A 21,460-nucleotide genomic window follows, 5' to 3' on the forward strand; every position below is an offset into this window, starting at 1 on the left:
AGATTACCAAAACATAAATTGCGAATTCTCATAGAGGCGAAGAACTAAAATTTTTCCATAAAATGAACCAATAATCATTTTACTTCTCTTCGAAATCCACACGGCAGTAAAAAATCGGACTCTATTACGGTTTATGAGTTTCTCATCGCTTTCAAGATGAGTACTTTTATTATTTTCCTTCATATATCCGCTTTGTCGGCCTCTTATTTGGCATCTTGGATTTTTGCATTCGTCATTGGCCCTAACAGTCAACTCTGCAGAATGCAAAAAAATTATTTTGGGTTATCGTGGTCTTCTACCAAAATATGAAAAAGTTGAAGGCGACAGTTTGTAAAATTTTAATTATAATAACATAGAAAAAATATAAACAAAACCAACAAGTTCAAACTTGTACAAAAAATGAAAATCATTTTAGGATTGGTAAAGAACAATAATAGGAATACATAATATGAATGACTAGAACAAAAAATATCTTTCCGGAAAAAATATTCAACGAATTATTCAAAAATTAACTTTTCGATCATTTGAATAAATGATCGAAAAGTTAATCAATTAAATGTCAAAATTGGCATTTAAGGATTGGTAAAAACGAATAATACAGGGTGTTTCATCATAAACTGGACAAACATATACATTCGTGTAGAGGACATCGGGAGAATCATTTTTGCCTTATACAATATATCCCGTTTTCGACGCATAAGCGAGATACAGGGTGTTAAACGTCAATTTTGAGCAATATTTTTATGGCTGTGGTCAGTTTTGTATAACACTCAAAGAAACGGTTTTTGGTGAAATCTCAGTATTTTTGGGTCCTCTATTCAGAAAAGTTGATGAAATCCGAAAAAAGAATTACAAAATGGCGGAAAACCTGCAACGTTCCAAATTTTTTTTTCCGGTGGTCAAATTGAATTTTAGTTTCTGAATGAACACAATTTTCTAAGAATTTCTGTGCAAAAATTTTTTCAAAAATCGAACACAAATTTTTTTTTACATGTCTACAGCGATAAAAAAATTTCACCCGAAATGGATGAAATTTTGTACAATTGTACTCCTTCAATTATCAATCACGAATATGAAAACAGAATTGTAAAATATTAAACGGTTTCGTTACTACAGCCATTCAAATGTTTCGTTCAAACCTCCAAATAAAATTTAGAATGGCTTCTTAGAGTCAAAATTATTAAATTATTGCTATTTCCAAAAATTCCGGATGCTAAAATGTATTTATACAAAAGAAATTCGGTGAAACTTAGTTTGGAGTCGAACCCTCGATTCCAACGTAAGTATTAATGAAGAAATTAAGACAGTTCTAAGGATATTAATATTCGTTGCTAAGCAACGGAAGTTCGTAGCTCATAGAATTCTACTGGTTATTTGAATTTCACTGAATATAATTTCGCAAGTATCGTGACACGAGTATTGGAAACGAAAATGAAATATTCTCTTTTGGAAAAAAATGATATTGTGAAGGCTTATTATGAAGCGAATTGCTCAGGCAGAAAAGCATGGGAAATTTACTCCCGCAGATTTCCAAGCAGAAATTTGCCAAACTTCAAAACTTTTTATGAAACAGTACGCAAATTACGTGAAGAAGGAAGTTTGCACCGGAAAAAGAAGGAAACAATAAGAACAAACGATGATCGCATCCTTAATTTAGTAGGAGATAACCCAATGATTTCAACAAGAACTCTTTCGAACCACCCTCCAGTGAATAAAAGTAAAACTACTGTTTGGAGAGTACTCAAAAGGAACAGCTTCCATCCGTTCCATTTCCAACTTTGCCAAACTTTAGAAGACGGTGATTTTCATAGAAGAAAAGAATTCTGTCAGTTTATTTTGAGAAGAGTACGTGGAAATAGGGATTTTCTCCATCAAATTTTATTTACGGATGAAGCTATGATACTTTTCATAGGGATGGTTTCTTCAACAGAAAAAAATAATATTTTATGGCATAGAGAAAATCCGCATGCTACGGTATCAAAAAATAGCCAGAAGAGGTTTTCATGTTTGGGCGGGAATAAAAAATAAATTCATTATCGGACCATACATTCTTCCTCAAACATTGACTGGAAACGGCTATTATCACTTCCTGACGGAGATTCTGCCAGATCTTCTTGAAGATTTTCCGCTGAGTCAGATTATATTCAGTGAAATTCAAATAACCAGTAGAATTCTATGAGCTACGAACTTCCGTTGCTTAGCAACGAATATCAGAACTGTCTTAATTTCTTCATTAATACTTACGTTGGAATCGAGGGTTCGACTCCCAACTAAGTTTCACCGAATTTTTTTTGTATAAATACATTTTAGCATCCGGAATTTTTGGAAATAGCAATAATTCAATAATTTTGACTCTAAGAAGCCATTCTAAATTTTTTTTGAAGGTTTGAACGAAACATTTGAATGGCTGTAGTAACGAAACCGTTTAATATTTTACAATTCTGTTTTCATATTCGTGATTGATAATTGAAGGAGTACAATTGTACAAAATTTCATCCATTTCGGGTGAAATTTTTTTATCGCTGTAGACATGTAAAAAAAAATTTGTGTTCGATTTTTGAAAAAATTTTTGCACAGAAATTCTTGGAAAATTGTGTTCATTCAGAAACTAAAATTCAATTTGACCACCGGAAAAAAAAATTAGGAACGTTGCAGGTTTTCCGCCATTTTGTAATTCTTTTTTCGGATTTCATCAACTTTTCTGAAAAGAGGACCCAAAAATACTGAGATTTGACCAAAAACCGTTTCATTGAGTGTTATACAAAACTGACAACAGCCATAAGAATATTGCTCAAAATTGACGTTTAACACCCTGTATCTCGCTTATGCGTCGAGAACGGGATATATTGTATAAGGCAAAAATGATTCTCCCGATGTCCTCTACACGAATATATATGTTTGTCCAGTTTATGATGAAACACCCTGTATACATGACGAGTATAAATAAACAAATGTAAAGATAGAAAGACATAATATAAATGACTAGAAGAAAAATATAAGTACAATATACATATAATGAGATAAGTTGTTTAGTGATACAAATCTAGAAATATTACTCAGAAAATTCAAAGAACTCTTTAGAAATTAACTTTTCGAGCTTTCATTTTTGCAAATTTGCTCACAAGTTCTTTGATATCTAATGATTCTGCCATTTCAGATTCAATGGATAGATAAGCTACATTATTTCAAATCCGAATGCGCCCTCCCCCAAAACTAATTAATTTGATAAAAAATCATGTGTGAAATTCTTTGAAATTAAAAAAGAAGTATTCAACACTTTCTTCTTGGAATTCGGATTTCTGAAAAAAATTGAAAATGCCGCCCTCCAATATTTGCCGCCCCGGCAAAATGCCAATTAGCCAGCCTCCAGAGCGGGCCCTGATTCAGTATTTAATTAAGAAAAAGTTCTTCAAGGGGCAATTGAAAGTTTCGGGCGAGGGAAGTATGAGAACGTTTTAGAAAAATATTATCTTGAAATTTTTGTTTTCTTTTTCGGCACCTTACATTTTGAACATGTGAATTTTTGTTCATAAAGTAGAATATCGTAACTGAATCTTAAAGCCCCAATTTTTCTCCAGGGGGCGCCTGGACAGTTTTGGGGCGCACTACTACCACCCCGGAAACGTACCTGAAAGAAACACGGATCATATTTCTTTGGGAACATTATACCTATTTTGAAATAAATGAATATGATTTTTTCTATTAAGTCTATCTCATCATCCGACCGACGCTTCGAACGTAGGTACTTCCCAGTGCCGAAAAATGATAATAATAAGGAAATGATGAAAATAAAAAATTATAGAACTTACCTTCAGTAATCTACTTTGAAATCCTTAAATCCAAAGGCAAATCGAAAAATTCAGAATATAACACTCACTTTGCACATACAGTACGATCAAAAAAATATTGTTATATAATGGAACGTGGTATAGAATAAAATAACTTCTCAGATATGTATTTCTTAGGAAGGATGAGATGGAAATGATGGAATGGAAACGTTTCTCGTATATTTTGCATTCATCTGGGAATAGGCATTCTGGTTGAAGAATTGTAGAGAAAAATATCCTCCACCCGCTACCCTAATAAAGCAATAAAATTGAGCATTTTAGCAAAGAGAAGCCCGACACGCCTGATTAGTACATGTGTTTTTTAGCATCAATATCTCGTAAACAGTAAACAGCTGTGAGAGGGTTTACACGACATCTGGATATTTATGAGTTGTTGTGTATAATGCGGCACCTCTGATAGTTTAAAATGTTGATTAAATTGTCTGTATATTTTCGTGTTGTTTCTAACCGAATTAAATCTCATTTCTTACTTTGAATTTCTACACATATGATTTTTGTTGATCAAGATTGAAATGCCGCCCCAGAATTTTGCCGCCCTAGGCGGTCGCCTCCCCTGCCTACCCCCTAGCGACGGCCCTGTGGATTCTTTATGTTCATACTATACCTAATCTTCTTAGCGAGATTGCCTTATCTCACGTATTGTGCTCTTGTAGTTTTCGTTTCTATGGATTCTTGGGTGCGTTTTTTTAGCTGATTATACAGTTGAATTGTTATATTATTGTGTAATTTTTTTTCTGGTCAGTATCATGATTTTTAAAACCTCTTATTAGCATTATTGCGTGAATTATGCTAATAAAAGAGTTTAGAAATCATGGTACCTACCAAAATAAAAAATTGCGATAACAAAAATTATTCCAATTTTCTTAAAATCGTCAATAGTATCCCCTGTTTTCGTTGTTGGGAGCGTTTCCCTAACACCCTGTATATTTTTATTTTCGCACTTCCCTACTAATATTACACATGCGAAAAACGTAATCTGCCTGTCTGTTACGCTTTGACGCATAAACCACTGAATCGATTTTGATAAAATTTGGTTCACAGACAGGAACTAGTAGAGCTTAGGAAAGGACTAAGGCTACTTTGTAACCGATTTAAAAAAAAAGTTTTGATTATGCGCGATAAACGAAAACCGCGCGGGCTAAAGCTAGTTTTACAACTAGGTAAATTACTGCGGCCCGCAAGAATGAACAGTAGCAATTATGCGGCCCGAGGTGAAAAAAGGTTGAGTATGGCTGATCTACACGGTGTTCCTAAATTGAAGGTACAAATGAAAATGACATGATCTCGGATCATTTCAAGAAAAAAAGTCCTATAACATGAGTCCCCAAACACTTAGTTTCTGAGACACAGGTGTTAAAGTTTTTTTCTGATAGAGCCTTCCCTTCACAAGATAATTAATTTGAATTGGCCATAGATATTCCAATTCATAGTTTTCATCATGATATACAGGGTGGCCATTTGAAAACGAAACAGACGAGATTACAGACGAAATAAAGTTTTTCGATAGAAATGCTCGGACAGGTCGATTTCTGTTTCGCGGGGGACAACTTAAGATGTAGGTTACGGACGCATAGCGCTTCAACCCTTGCTACTACAACCCTCACCCCCAAATTTTGAATAGGGAAGATGGGGTGAGTGATACCTCATTTGAAAGGTATTTTTATACTGATTTCAGCACAGTTATTGTTTTTTCATTTAATGCATTAGTTCTCGAAATATTCTTAACTAAGTATTTGAAATTAAGTGGTGTTTTCATGGCACTTGTAGTGTTTTGTGAAAAATCGACATTTTGAGCTTCAAAACAACCATGACTGTGGCTTCCTTCCTAACTAACTAACGCATGAATATTTCGAGAACTAATGCATAAAATGAAAAAACAATTACTGTGCTGAAATCAGTATAAAAATACCTTTAAATTGAGGTATCACTCACCCCATCTTCCCTATTCAAAAATTGGGGGTGGGGGTTGTAGCAGCAAGGGTTGAAGCGCTATGCGTCCGTAACCTACATCTTAAGTTGTCCCCCTCGAAACAGAAATCGACCTGTCCGAGCATTTCTATCGAAAAACTTTATTTCGTCTGTAATCTCGTCTGTTTCGTTTTCAAATGGCCACCCTGTATGTTAATTTTTAATGGAAATCAACAGGGTGATGTTTTTTCTGGAAGGGTGCCTGATTCTTTCCGTCAAAACTATTTTTTTGTGAACATTTTTTAGAAAAATGTGAAATGAAACTCTGATTCAGTACTACACTTTTTGGTTTGTTGTACAGGGTGTTCCAAATTAAGTCGTCACCATTGTCAATTCCGTTATTATTGATGCTACGATGTCGGTTAAATGGGCAAACTACTAGCATTTTTAGTGGCCTTTCCGGTGCCGAAAAAAAAATTGACAGTTGCGTTGTCATAATATTTCATAAAATTATATTTTTTTCAATGGAACACCCTATATTTTTTCATGCATTTTGATTTGTTATAACATTCTCACAATAAAGCTCATTTGAATTTTTTTCGTAAAAGTGAAAATAAGACATTTGTAGCAATAGGAAACATTTATAACAAACGGATTTGATTTTCTGTTTCTATCAGAACCTAAAGACACAATTTGGGTTTTTCAGTGCATCAGTTGAAGAATATCTTCCTTCTGCCATAACTCCAGAACTGCTGAAATTATCGCTTTGAGACCTTCAGGTTTTTTCATGCAAAATTGATGGAATTTCTGGTTCTGCTGAGAAAATCCTATCATTACATTCGAACTTTCAGAGTGAAATGAACAAAACATGAACTTCTGACTTAGCGACCCCTATCAAAAGCATCAAAAACAAATTCATCATGAGTATAGTTTTTTCTTAATCAACAATATGTTGTCCCCCAAACGAGACATAATTTACTTAAAAATGTTGAGCCAAACTGAAGTTACAGACATTTCAATCAGCCATATTTCTCGCTTTCCCCCACTCTTATAAGATGCTGTAAAATTGAAACTGATAATTCAAAAACATAAAGAATTTTCCAAGGCAAGGATAACAGTGATGATATTTTTTCTTCAAGTTCACATGAAACATTTTCGAATAAAATTCATTTTTCTACTCGACGGTAGCTATTACGCCCTCTAGCAGTAGAGACATGAACTTCAAAATATTTTCCAGTGTATTTTCTTGTGCACTTTAGTGGTAAAAATTTTTACCGCAAGACTCTACGATGAGTGGATCCTGAGATATAGCCTCTTACCTCGCTTATTTGCCCACCCTGTACATATGAGGTTGCAGTGCATAGAATGCTGATATTGTGGGAATATGGAGCTGCTGAAAAGCATTCCTGCAGCTATTTGTTTGTTTAAAGCCCAATATGGTTCTCATTGCTTTCTTCTTGAGAATGACGTTGTCGCCTGCGTGAGTTGACATACCCACAGGAGTATTCGATACGCGACAATCGAATGGAAGTTGGCAATGTAGGCCATTACAGCTGCATTCCGGGATGAAACTTTGCTCACTACTGAGATGGTGTATATTGCCACTGTAAGTTTCTTTTTTAACTCGTTGATATGCGATTCCGATTATAGTGCTCCATCAATTATTATTTCCAGTAATTTGATTGTTTCATTTTTATTGCTTCTTAAACTTAGGATGTGTTTTGGAATCATAAATGGCTAGAACATTTGAGCTGAACCAGTTGTTCGAAGTCAATTGGAAAGTATTCCCAACTCATCCATGTCTGCCGCTTTTTTTAAAAAAATTGGGTTTCATCTGCAAACAGGAGAGTAATTAGATACATTGTTAGCTGAGTTCTGGTGAGATTCAAACAATTAATAAATATAATTAAGAATAATGGTCCACCTTCCGACCCAACAACATGCCGTTCCACACAACCTGTTGACTCCTACTCGACAGAAAAGAAGACAGCAACCCCACAGCAGCACCACCCAGACAATAGAACCGCAGTTTTGCCTCTTGTATTTCGTGGTCCATTTTGCCATTTGTCATCCAGTGCTTCTATGTATAATTCCAATCATAGCTTGTAATAACATTTTTGTTGTCGACCTAAAGCTCCCGAATCCATGTTGTTGTCCTGCAAGTAATTCGTATTCTTCGAAGTATAACTTCACATACAGGACTTTTGACAAGGCAGTTAGTATGGATATTAGACGGTAGTTTGACATGTTAATATATCCCTTCTTATGTATGGGTGTAACTTTTGCTATTTGAGTAATTTGCATTGAGTATTGAGTATTTAAGTAGGGATTACTGTTGAAGTAAAATGTGATCAACCCTTATATAAAAATATTTATAGTTCGCTTTAAATATTTGTCAAGAAAACTAGACTTTTATTCAACAAAAACATAAAAACAAACTTCAATCAGCACACGTGGGAAAACATAACATAACATCAATTCAAAGAACTTTACGTGTTCATTTCAACACCTTCCCTAATAGATATAATGTTTCTTGAACATAATTCCATTAAACTTCTCAAGAGAACTAATCTCGGTCGGAATAAGGCTTTAGTCATTAGATCAGCAATTTGTTTACTGCCTTCTACTCTCTGAACCTCTATTTCCCTATCCAATCCAATTTTCTGGCAAAGAAATGTATGATCCGTATGTTTCGTACGTTTGTGAAATTCTGAATTTTGAGCTAGTCTAACTGCTGCTTCATTATTAACCATCAATACAGGCACATCTCTCAGTTGTATAATTCCATTGTAAAGAGTCTTTAACCAGAACAACTCTTTCGAACACTCACTGGCTGCCACAATTTCTGCCTCAGTACTAGAAATTGCGACTGTTCCTTGTCTTTGACTTCTCCATGATACTGCTCCACCGCTATACATACAAAGGACGCCAGATGTAGAACGACCAGTACTTATATCACCTCCATGATCAGCATCACTAAATGCTTCAAGATACCCCTTATGGAAGTTGTATTGGTAAGTAATTCCAAGATCTGTAGTACCTTTGATATATCTGAATATCCTCTTTACTCTTCTATGATCTAATGAGTTGGGATTATCAAGACTTCATAAGCTAAATCAGGACGAGTTCCAGTTATGAGATACATAAGTGCCCCTACTGCTTCTCTATAACAAAATTTCGGCTCTTCTCCCATGTCCTTCCCTGATTCAATAATTTCTTTAACAATTGGTGTAGAGACTGGATTTTGAATTTTTCCAAAAGTTTTTTAGCATAGGATTTTTGACAAATGTTGATAAAATTATCTGAATTTCTTTCAATTTCTAGTCCCAAAAAGTAAAATGCTGGTTTCACACTTATCTTGAATTCTTTTCGTAGATCTTTTAAAAAATCATTCTTCATCATTTCAATATTTGAAGTTAAAAGTCCATCATCTACATATAGAGACAAAATAAGCAATCCATTACCATTTTCTTGCTTCTTTATAAACAAACAAGGATCTGCATCACTTTTTGTAATTTCTGCTTTTAGAATGACGTCAACAATGCGCTTATTCCAACAACGTGGTGCTTGTTTCAGTCCGTAAAGGCTTTTCTTTAAAAGGCAACCTCTGTTTGTACCATCCTCGAAGCCTTCTGGTTGCTTCATAGATATTACTTCTTCTGAAGTACCATACAAAAATGCAGTGGATACATCAAACTGAGTTAATGTCGTTTCCCATTAGCAGCTATGCTTACCACAGCTCTATTAGAGGACATCTTCGCCACTGGACTGAAAGTCTGATCAAAATCTTCACCTGGTTTTGTGAAAATCCTTTTATCACCAATCTTCCTTTATAGTTATTATTTGTGTAAGAGAGAATTATGGATTTCGAGCGATCGCGAAATATAAGCTTGCGCTTAAACAATGTCAACACTGATGGCTCGTTCCATAACGCAAGATACAAATGTAATGAATATAGTTTGACAATTGATTTTGTACTCAGTTCGCTAAAATGGTGCTATAATTTTCCCAATATTTTATTGACTTTTCGCTTTATTTTCTTGAATTTTACGCTTTTGAATCACCCGCATTATTCGCTTTTGTCTTTTCGCTTTCGCATTTTGCTAGTATTTTTTCTACACCGTTTTTGAAACCAGAAAGTTGGAGCTGATAACCTTCACCAAGGGCCTTGTGAACATCTGGAATTTGTACCAGAGACGATTTGTTCTTCAACTTGCTGCCCCTTTCAGTAAGTCATTATTGTTGACCGTTTTTTTACATTATTATTTTACCACTTTATCGAATATTTCGCTGTCGCTCCAATTTCATACGCTCGCAGATGCAGTCCATTCTTCTCTTAAATTTCACTAAGCTATCGGACGTTACACTTATCAATTGTGCCATCTGAGTTTCTTTTGATTTTATAAACCCACTTAGAAGGAATAGCTTTTCATCCTGCAGGTCATTTTTCCATGATCTATGTGTCATTTGATCTATGGGCATCCATTTCACTTTTCATAGCATTTAACAATTGGATTTTATCACTACTTTGGATAGTTTTCTAATAAGTATTTGGCTCTACAATTTCAAGTATTTTGGTTGCTACTGTCCTTAGTGGTGTACTGTGCCTTAGTTCACAATAACTCTACTTTAAGGGCTGCAATCATTCGATATCTTCACTGCAAGGTGAATCATCATCTTTAGTAAGGACTCTTTCGTTAACTGGTAGGTAATACTTATACAGGGAGTCCCTGGAAGAATGCGACAAATGGATATCATGAATGAAGGGCACCATGGGAGTAGGTATGGATTTCAGTAAATCATATCATAGACAGTTTCCGAAATTTTTGTATGGCGAAAACAAGTTCAAAAAATTTCACATATTTCCTAAATATATGTAGATTTATTTCATAAGAATGTATGAGGTGTAATACAAAAAATCCATTTATTTGCATGAAGAACAAGGCTTCAATTACCATAGTTAGAATGATCCAATGTATGTCGAATATGCGCTTGTTTGGTTCGATACCTAAAGTTCCAAGTCAACAGTTGTGCCTTAGGGGAGCTGCTCTTCGTAGATAATTCCCTGTCAATCTCACTAAACACACTGCCAGCCTTCCTGGCTCACCGCGTTCCGACCACAACCGTTTTTGCTTGACGTTGTCGTAAATGATCAACTTTTCATCACCAGTCACCAAGCGTTTGGGGCGATTTTGTTGCGATTCACCAGTGATTCGCAGTTGAAATTCGGTCCATGCGGTTTTTTTTGCTTGTGGTACCCATACATCTATTATCTTCTTGAGACAGTCTTATTCAAATAGTGTTCCAAACGGTTTATTGTGCACTCTTAAGCTCTTGAGCAATCGAAACAGGACTCGATAATGTCCATGATTTTATCGATATTTTCGACAATTGGCCTCCAGTGTGCACCCTTGACATCGTAATTACTGAAACGGAATCGACGAAACCAAAATTATACGTGATTGGCTATTACAGTACCATGTTCATAAACACAATTTACATTTTCAGCGACCTATTTTTGCCCTTATCGAAGAAAAACTGTAAAATATAGCGTATTATCTTTTTGCTAGTGTCCATTTTTGTGGCACGCTCAAACTTAACTGAGTCAACTCATCACAAAACTGTCAGAATGTTTTTGTAGTGCGAAATCTCATCTCGGACTTGTACAACGCGAGATACAGATAACTAAAGCCATCTTTTGAAAAAATAATGGATTCCTTTTTACTACACCTTTTAAATAAAAACATATGATCAAATATTAAAAACTTAATAACAAATTCTAGTCTCGTATTTTTTTGACTAGCGTATCTTAGGATAAAATCTTCAAAATTCAGACTGCTGCAAATGGTCCTGTGTATATGCATTAATGCCATGATGTTTTTATACTTTGAAATAATACAAGTAACTTCTTGAATCCTTTCATTTCTAATAAATCAACAGAAACAATTCAACTTGTTACATCGCCATTTTCTTAAGCTTATCACATTCACTGAAATAGGATAGCATGTGACAGTTGTCAACTTGAGGGTAACCATAGAATAATATTGTAACCATTTCAGTGTACATATATATATTCACAACAGGCCCCCTCACTAAAATGTTCCTACACCTCTAGCTACTCTAAGTTCATAACACCCAAACTATTTCTAAATTTTTCAAACAAAACATAATTTAAACCTTTAGTTAATAAATCTGCCAATTGCTTGTCAGTTGGGATATATAAAATACTTATGACATTATTATTCATACATTCACAAACAAAGTTATATTCAATATCAATGTGCTTTACCCTTTTATTGTTTGCGGGGTTATTCACTATGGATATACATCCCTGGTTGTCTTCATAGACCAACATAGGCTTTACATCAATCGAAAAATCTTGTAAAATTTTAATGAAAAATAAACCTTCTGAGACAGCACTGCAAAGAGCAATAAGTTCCGCCTCTGAACTAGATAAAGATACACAATGTTGTGTTCGAGTAGCCCACATCAAAGTACTGTTGGAAAGTTTAAAAACAAATCCAGACACAGATTTGCGATCAGTCTGGTCGCCTCCCCAATCTGAATCTACGAAACAGGTTAACTGAAAATTATCATTTTGACGAATATATTCCAAACCAAATTTTTGTGTACCCGTAAGATACCTAACTATTCTTTTCAAATTATTCCAAGCATAATCAGAAGCTTTATCTTGTAACCGACTATAAACATTCAAAGCAAAACAGATATCCGGTCGACTACCCAACATTAGATACATGATACAGCCTAACAATTCACGATATGGCTTACTCATGACATCTTCTTTATTTTTGCATGGCTCAATATGCAATTTTGGTTCTATAGGAATGAGTGAACATTTAGAATCTTCAATTCTGAATTTTTTAACAAGTTTATAAATATAATGTTCCTGATTTATTCTCAATATACCCTTGACTCTTTCATATTTAATCTCCAATCCCAAAAAATATCAAAGCTCTCCTTTATCTTTCATCTTGAATTCTGTCATTGGACCTTTATTTTATTTATTAAAACTAAGTCTGGTCCTGATAAAATTATGTCATCTACATACAAAAGTAAATAAACTTTAGAATATGTTTTATTCATGACATATAAACAATAATAATCATTACTGGATCTTTCAAACCAATTTCTAATAGATATGAATCAATTTTGCTATTCCAACATCTACTAGATTGTTTCAGGCCATACAGTGATTTCTTTAATTTAAATACCTTATTTGGATTACACTGAACACCTTCAGGAGGATAAATGAAGACATCATCATCAATGATACCGTTTAGGAAAGCGCTTTTTACATCCAATTGTATAAAATAGAATTTTAACTGATTTCCAACTATCAAAAGCAAACGAATGGTTGACATTTTTGCTACGGGTGAATAAACATTCTCATAATCTACATTTTTTTCTTGCAAAAATCCTCTTACAACCAATCTCGCTTTATACCTATCTTTCACTACCTTTTCCAAACTTTTATAAGCTAAAACCCACCTTGTATCCAAAATCTTGTTATTCTTAGAAATTTCTACTTCTTCCCAAGTTTCATCTTCATATATTGAATTCAATTCTTTATTTATCACACCTATCCAAAAATCTTTATCAGACCGGTTTTCAATTTCAGAAAAACTTTGTGGTACCTCACCAAAAAATTCTGTTGCATTAAATGCCATATAAAGTTCGTAATCTTCGTATTTTTTAGGAATTTTTGTCATTCGTTTATTTTCTCTCATATCATTTGATCTTTCATTATCACTTACTTCCGCTTCTGTAAAATCAAAAAATTCAACTTTATCTTCATTTTGTTCTATAACTTTCAATTCTTCATTTGCATCCGAATCTAAACATACTTGAATATTTTTCTTTTTAAACCAATATTCATTTTCATTAAATTTAACGTCTTTAGCTATTATGATTTTTTCTTTGTTAACATTCCAGAGCATATACCCTGTAGGAGCATATCCGACCATAACACACTCTTCTGTAGTAGGATCAAATTTATTTCTGAATTGTTTCTGAACATGACTAAACGCGGTACAACCAAAAATTTTTAGATTACTTACGTCAGGTTTGTTACCATTCCAAATTTCCGCAGGTGTGACATCAATGTTTACTGCAATACCTCTATTCATTACATAATTAACTGTTCTTACCGCCTCGTGCCAGAACTCTTTAGGCATTCCTGATTCTTCTAATATTGCTCGACTTCTCTCAACTAAACTACGATTCTTTCTTTCCGCCTTGCCATTCTGTTGGGGTGTATACGGTGTTGTAAAATCAATTATTATCCCCTTTTTCAAACATAAACCTTTTATTTCATTTGAAAAGTACTCACCTCCATTATCACATCTCAGCTTTGAAATCTTACATGTAAATTTTGATTCCACCATGTTAATATACTCTAAAAACCTTTCATAAACTTCTGACTTATTTTTCAACATATAAACTGCAGTAAAATTGGAGAAATCATCTATAAATGTTAAAAAATACTTGCTACCATCGATTGCCTGTGGTGTAACGGGGCCACACAGGTCTGTGTGTATTATCTCCAATAACCTCCTACTTTTGGTACGCAAACCAAGTGGATACCTAGTCATCTTCCCTTTAACACATGGTTCCCAAAATCAACATCATGCAATTTTATATTTCTATCAATCCCCTTGACCATGTTGGTTTTTATTATCTGTCTTAAACCACTGAAACCTACATGAGCATATCTCCTATGCCATTTTAAATAATCAGAATCATACTCTATATTATTGCATTCTAATAAATCAGTTGAAAAACATATTTCATACAAACTACTTCTTTCACCAATTCCTAAAATTTTGTTTTCATGATCAAGTAATTTGACTTTACCTTTTTCAAATAAGACCTTTACATTCGACATCTCAAGTTTCTTTACGGACAGCAGGTTTCTCCTTAAATCGGGAGTTATAAAAACATTTTTAATCGTACAATTTATCTTTTCACTACCTACTTTACTAATGACCTTTATATTTCCTACTCCAACTGCCTCTTGACTCTTTTGCTACTGCAATTTTGATAGGTTTCTTCAACATTAATAAACTTGAAAAATATTTTTTATCGTTCACCATATGATCCGTACAACCTGAATTAATGCAAAAAGTAAGGATGTTGGAATCTACTGTACTATTATAAAGATCAGAATTAGTATCACTCATAAAACAGACACTTTTCGAGAGACTATCATTATTATTACTACTATGACCTTCACCACTCTGAAATTTTTCTTCTTGTATTTCTACCTGATTACTATAGCTAAATCTATTCCCACCTGTATTATATCTTCTGTGTGTACCTCTAGACCCTGATCGGTTACCTCTGTTGAATCCACCACCTCTCTGTTTGAAGTTTTAACTTCCGGATCCTTGTTCTTTACCTCGGTTTTGAGGACAGTCCCTTTTATAATGGCCTATTTGTCCACATCTGAAGCAACCTCGTTGTGATGTGAATGCTGTATGTGTTTTCATCATGTTTTCTTCTCCATTACCCATTCTTCTTTTCTCGTCTTCTGCTAATAGTTTGGATTTGACAGTTTCGTAGGTTACATCAGACAAATTTTCGATAACAGTAACGAATGTTTCATACGAAGGAGGTAAACTCAATAGTAGATTACATATTAAATCTTGGTCTTCCAACTTAACATCTGCAGCCTTGAGTTGTCTCACCGTGTTCTCGAATTCTTCTAGAAATTTTATTGGGCTTTCATTTTCCTTCAATTTCATGCTGAGAAGTTTCCTTTTTAATATAATTGACCAGGAAGTCCTTTCTTCTCATATTTTCCATTCAGTACATTCCACATTTGAAAAGCTGATTTGTAGTCTCTTAGACTTTCTATCTCTGTGTCCTCTACACATTGTACTAAGATAGACTTTGCTTTGTTGTCCTTTTTTAATTCTGCTGGTACTGTTGTATTCACTTCTGACTGAATCATTGCGAGACCTCGTATTCAGCCAATAACATTTCAACTCTGAACTTCCAGTTATGATAGTTCTTACCATTGAGTGGTTCTATATTCAACTTTTTATCCATTTTATTGTTCTTGAATCGCTGATCCACCAATAAACCAGTAAAACCTTTCCAAGCTCCACGTGTCCACGTCCCTTTTCACGGCTTATCACTTTGTAACTTGTTTTAGTCCTTGTAAATTAATTTTTCACCTACTGAACAGTTTCCTGGGTGTCTGAGCTCATAACCTGATGTTTTTATACTTTGAAATAATACAAATAACTTCTTGAATCCTTTTATTTCTAATAAATCAACAGAAACAACTCAACTTGTTATATCGCCATTTTCTTAAGCTTATCATATTCACTGAAATAGGATAGCATGTGACAGTTGTCAACTTGAGGGTAACCATAGAATAATATTATAACCATTTTAGTGTACATATATATTCACAACATGCCAATCCATTCAACCTGTCTTCAACCATTCTAGATCATATCCAATCATCACCCTTCTGAGTGTCCACGCATATTTTTGATAATTCATAATTCATGATAAATTTGTATATTTACAAAGTCCGCGAGGGGGGGTGCATGGCCTTTCTTCTTTCGAAAATTTGTAATAATCTACCTACATGTGAAATGAATTCCGATTCATGTTCTCATATCACCAACCTTCAGTTAACGGATCCTCATCTCAATATTCCGGGTTATACAGGGTCTTTCACGAGGAACCTCACCCATATTTATACGGGAAACTACTGAACGTATTTTCATGAAATTCAGCACTTATGAGTATTTCACAATGCTGATGAAATCTAAAATATTTTCAAGGCATGAGCACCTCCGGTTTTTCCGGAAATGACGTCAACTTCCGTTTTTCAAATTAGAACACCATTTTTTTATTGCAGAAGTAGATTCCTTAGAAAATTTCAAGTTATTTTGATGTAACATTTTTCAGTTTTGGTTAGAAAATTCTCTCTGAGCGGGAAAATTCGAAAAAAAAATCGAAAATAGAGCTCCGCTGAAACAAGAATAACTTCGAGGTTTTTGGATGGAAAATTTTCATTTTTGGGATTTTTCAAGATGTAAGATTGATGTATCATCCACTTTAAATATCGAAATCGCGATTCATGATACAGGGGGTGAAAAAATCGCTTTCAAAGTTAGGGATGACAAAATCGTGAAAAATCAATATACACAGAGAAAAAAGTGTAGTAGAAGATGAGAACAACGAAATTACAGTTCTTGCATATTTTCGTGGGAATCCTCAAAATTCTCTCAAAGATGCCGAGATTGATCTGGGATTATCTCAATCGAGTGTTTGGAGAATATTAAAAAAACATAAAATGCACCCATATAAATTCAATAGGGTACAGCATTTGAAGGAAACTGATTTCGTCAGGAGAACAGAGTTTTGCGAAGCTATGATGATTCGATTTCAAGAGAATGAAAACTTTTTGGACTGTATAATTTGGACAGATGAATCTAAATTCACAAAGAATGGTTCTTTCAATAGGCATAACAGTCATTATTGGGATGAAGAGAACAACCACCACTTCAGACAATGGAACTTTCAAGAGACCTGGAGTTTCAATGTTTTTTGCGCCATCAAAAATAATGCAATTCTCGATGTTCACATTTATGATGGGACTTTAACTTGTAAGATAGAACACTACACTTGTTTGCATTATTTGAAGAATGTTCTCCCTTAGGAGATAGATATTCTGACATATTGACTCAAATAATTGAGCCGCTAGTACAGAACCATAATGACTTATGGTATCAACAAGATGGCGCGCCTCCACACAATTCACTCAATGTGTCAAATATCCTCTACAGGCTATTTGAAGATCGATGGTTGGCGAACAATGGTCCACATCTTTGGCCACCACGTTCTCCCGATTTAACTCCTTCAGACTATTATGTTTGGGGTAGGATAAAAAATATTGTCTACTCAACTCCCCTGACTGATAAAGAGGACTGCATAGAACGAGTCAGAAATGCGTTCAGGTTTGTTTAGATTCATAGTTTTGAAACTCAATTTGGTTTTTAAACACTTTTGCAGATCTCTTCCTCCCGATGAAATAAGAAGAGCAACGCACGAAGCATTCCTGAGACGTATAAATAAATGTCTAGAAATTAATGATCAAAACTTTGAGCATCTTCTCTAGTTATAACTGCGAGAGTTTGCCATGGTTCTCCTAATAGTAACTTGAAGTCGGTTTCAAGAAGGGGTGAAAAATCTACAGCATGGTTCAAATAACAATTCCTGAAAATTTCATCTTTTTGGCGTGAAGGGAAAAGAAATAGCTGAAAATTCAAGACGAAAAACAGTTTTTTGTGAATAACTCAGAAAATATCCATTTTAGGGCAAGGGTGTGATGCATATACTCACATTATTTTTTAACGTAGATTCAATATCTGCCACAAAAAATGGGGTTCTAATCTGAAAAAATTGATTTTTCACGATTTTGTCATCCCTAACTTTGAAAGCGATTTTTTCACCCCCTGTATCATGAATCGCGATTTCGATTTTAAAGTGGATACATCAATCTTACATCTTGAAAAATCCCAAAAATGAAAATTTTCCATCCAAAAACCTCGAAGTTATTCTTGTTTCAGCGAAGCTCTATTTTCGATTTTTTTTTCAAAGTTTCCCGCTCAGAGAGAATTTTCCAACCAAAACTGAAAAATGTTACATCAAAAAAACTTGAAATTTTCCAAGGAATCTATTTCTGCAATAAAAAAATGGTGTTCTAATTTGAAAAACGGAAGTTGACGTCATTTCCGGAAAAACAGGAGGTGCTCATGCCTTGAAAATATTTTAGATTTCATCAGCATCGTAAAATACTTATAAGTACTGAATTTCATGAAAATACGTTCAGTAGTTTCCCGTATAAATATGGGTGAGGTTCCTCGTGAAAGACCCTGTATAGGTTTGTTGACTTGGCGCTGCTGTCTTTTCGAAAATTTTATTGAACGGTAAAATTTCGGGCAACATTGATAAAAACGGTGCTTGGATATATTTTGATGATATGAAAAGAATTTCATCTTCAGTTTCATCCTTTTTCATTCAATCCTTGGAATCAATTAATGTCGAAAATACCCTAAAGGCTATTTAGAAAGTAGAAGGAGTTCCTGTTGTCAATAAAATCATTCTCTGATGATGATTTCTGCGAGAATCATTTAAAAAGTTCTCATTTTCGAGACGTAAGTGGTAGATATACATTATCCCTTCCATTTCGTGAACTGAATCTGGTTTTTCCCGATATCAGTTATACCAATTGCTGTTCACACTCTATATCTATACATTCGAAATAGAAGTTTTCCCCTACTGTATATAATCCATATGAAGCGTTTTATTAAAAATAAATTCTTGTAATACAAAATTCCTGAATATATGAATACAGCAATTGTTTCAGAATTTATCAGCAAATACTTTTTTTGCCACCCCTGAAGAAGTTTTGCTCGTTCAGTAAGTCATTTTAATAAACCATTGGCAATGGCATTAATACTTTTCAATGAGTTAATGGGAAGTATTGTCAAATTCAGTTCAGGCGATTATGTAAGATATATTTAAAATACAATTCAATGAGGTTATGGAGAATAGGATAGATCTGCTACGTTCAATAGTATAGTACCTATATATATTGTATAAAATAACAAATTGTTGAAATTAAACATATGATTTATTGAATGATAAAGGAAGTTCTCGATTCATATAACAAATATTTCCTCTTAAATTCAAAAGAAAACACTGTCATTATCAAACATAACTGGAGTAGTTTGTTATATCAAATTAATAGATTATGGATTTCAGAAATAGGATGGGACGACGAAACCAGCCCTAAGGGCCTAAGACCATTCATATTTGGTCGCAGTACACAATTACCAAGTCTGTCAAATTTCAAAATTGAGCATAATTTGTTTCCTTTGAAATCAATCAACTATGAACTATATGGTGTTTGCGATGCTAGCGAGAATGACTTTGACAGCGTTGTTTTTGTACGATCTATAGATTATCAACAACAAATTAATATACAGTTCGTTTGAGGAACTGTGTGGTATTGTTGGGTAAATTATTTGAATTCTCATGCCTACCCTAGACCATCAAGTTGAATTCAATAAAATTTTGATGACTCTGAGCGATTTTGCACATTTTCATTTCAAAGCAGGTAATGGTCATTCTTTAGAAATGCCAACTTGAGAACGAATCAATATATCTATGATCTGCTTTCTGTTATCTTATTATTTTGAAAAAACGGATAGGGGCACTTTGCAGTCTTATAGTTCTCCAGATGCTTTCAGTGAGCATCGAATTTTGGACACCCAGTACAGAGCTTTTATGGAATTTGAACATGAAGATTTTGAATGGAGTAATTTGAATTTCCGTATAAGATTTCACAGAAATGGTGAAAAGTTTTTTTTTCATTTAAAATATTTATAGATCCGTCAATAAACTGAACCATTGATTTTTATTTTTTTTAATTATGTAAAATGTTGTCCGTTATATTGAATACATGTATATTTTTGAACGTCAATGAAGCAACGTTATTATTATTATTATCATAACCTACCTGATTCCGAAATGTAATATCCAATAGAATTCCGAACTGATTCGAGATTCTCATTTCAATTTGATTTTTTTGAACTTCGGAATTGTTATGCGCGTTCTCGGGCGAATATTAAATAGAAATCCTAACCTCTAAAAAAGAAAAATGCCCCTAGCCCTATTATAACATTTTTCGTCGACGTTTCTCTAAAACTCCTTCCAGAAAAATAAATTTTGATAAAACAAGCATACCGGCGAAAAGATACATATGAAAAAAATTGTTGCAAAATTGTGTCACTTCACTGCCACGCCCAAAACTCCCATAGGTTCAATTACTACTCACCTGATATGCAGAATTGTGTAGTTCAAACTGATGAAAAGTCGCAAAAATTAATATTTTCACAAAAATGGCGTCACCAAAGCTTAATTAAATTGGATGTTGATAATGATAGGGAATAGACGGCAAACGTAAACGCAGGCGTCGAGCCCAAGTAACTGTCGTAATCTATACTTCTAGCGACATCTATTGATGAGATGGGTGAAAACCCGTGCCTTGGCTATAGAATCCGAACTTAGAAAATAAATAAGAGGAACGGAAATTGCCTTGTGACTAATGCCTTTGTTTTGATGCCAACATTTGTCACTTCTTGTCTGATGTGACACTACTGCAGTATAGGGTAACATAATTTGATTAATATCGAAATTATCAATTCATGCTCAAAAATAGTTTACAATGTGATTTATTCATGAAAATTCTTTCATGTTTCAAAAGGGTTAATGTTTTTCTCAGTTTAATGATTAAGGGTGTTCAATACCCTGTTAATACCACTGCTATTTCAGTGCTAATCAACTGTATTTTTGAATTCCAAAATCGGATTCATTTCATTTTTTGAGTTAACAATGACTTGATAGTGAACTTGAACGTATCGTCTCGATTTTCAAAAAAAATCGATAGTATTCCGCAGATTGAACTTTGAAATTAAACACATTCTTCAAATGACTATTCAGCTTTGGAGAGACTTCTCATTTCAAGTAACTCATCGTTAAATGTTCAGTGATATTATGAAGATTTTAGTTGTCTCATTTCTCAGCACCACCCTCAATATTACTTTCTCAATCCAAAGGGCAAGGAAAAAAGGGAAGTAATGGATTCACAGTAATTT

The 21,460-nt window shown here is 34.0% G+C and overlaps 1 protein-coding gene across 1 annotated transcript in view; it reads right to left on the reverse strand.

The window, feature by feature from the left end:
• Nucleotides 1-20,720, reverse strand: part of LOC123670737 (heterogeneous nuclear ribonucleoprotein K) — a 188,005-nt gene extending 167,285 nt beyond the window's left edge. The window contains exon 1 of the mRNA XM_045604273.1: nucleotides 20,641-20,720. The gene's annotated coding sequence lies outside the window, so the exon portion shown is untranslated. The remainder of the gene's footprint in view (nucleotides 1-20,640) is intronic.
• Between the last annotated feature and the right edge of the window lie 740 nt (nucleotides 20,721-21,460).

This window comes from Harmonia axyridis, chromosome 1 (assembly GCF_914767665.1).
Source record: "Harmonia axyridis chromosome 1, icHarAxyr1.1, whole genome shotgun sequence".
Classification (NCBI taxonomy): Eukaryota; Metazoa; Arthropoda; class Insecta; order Coleoptera; family Coccinellidae; genus Harmonia; species Harmonia axyridis.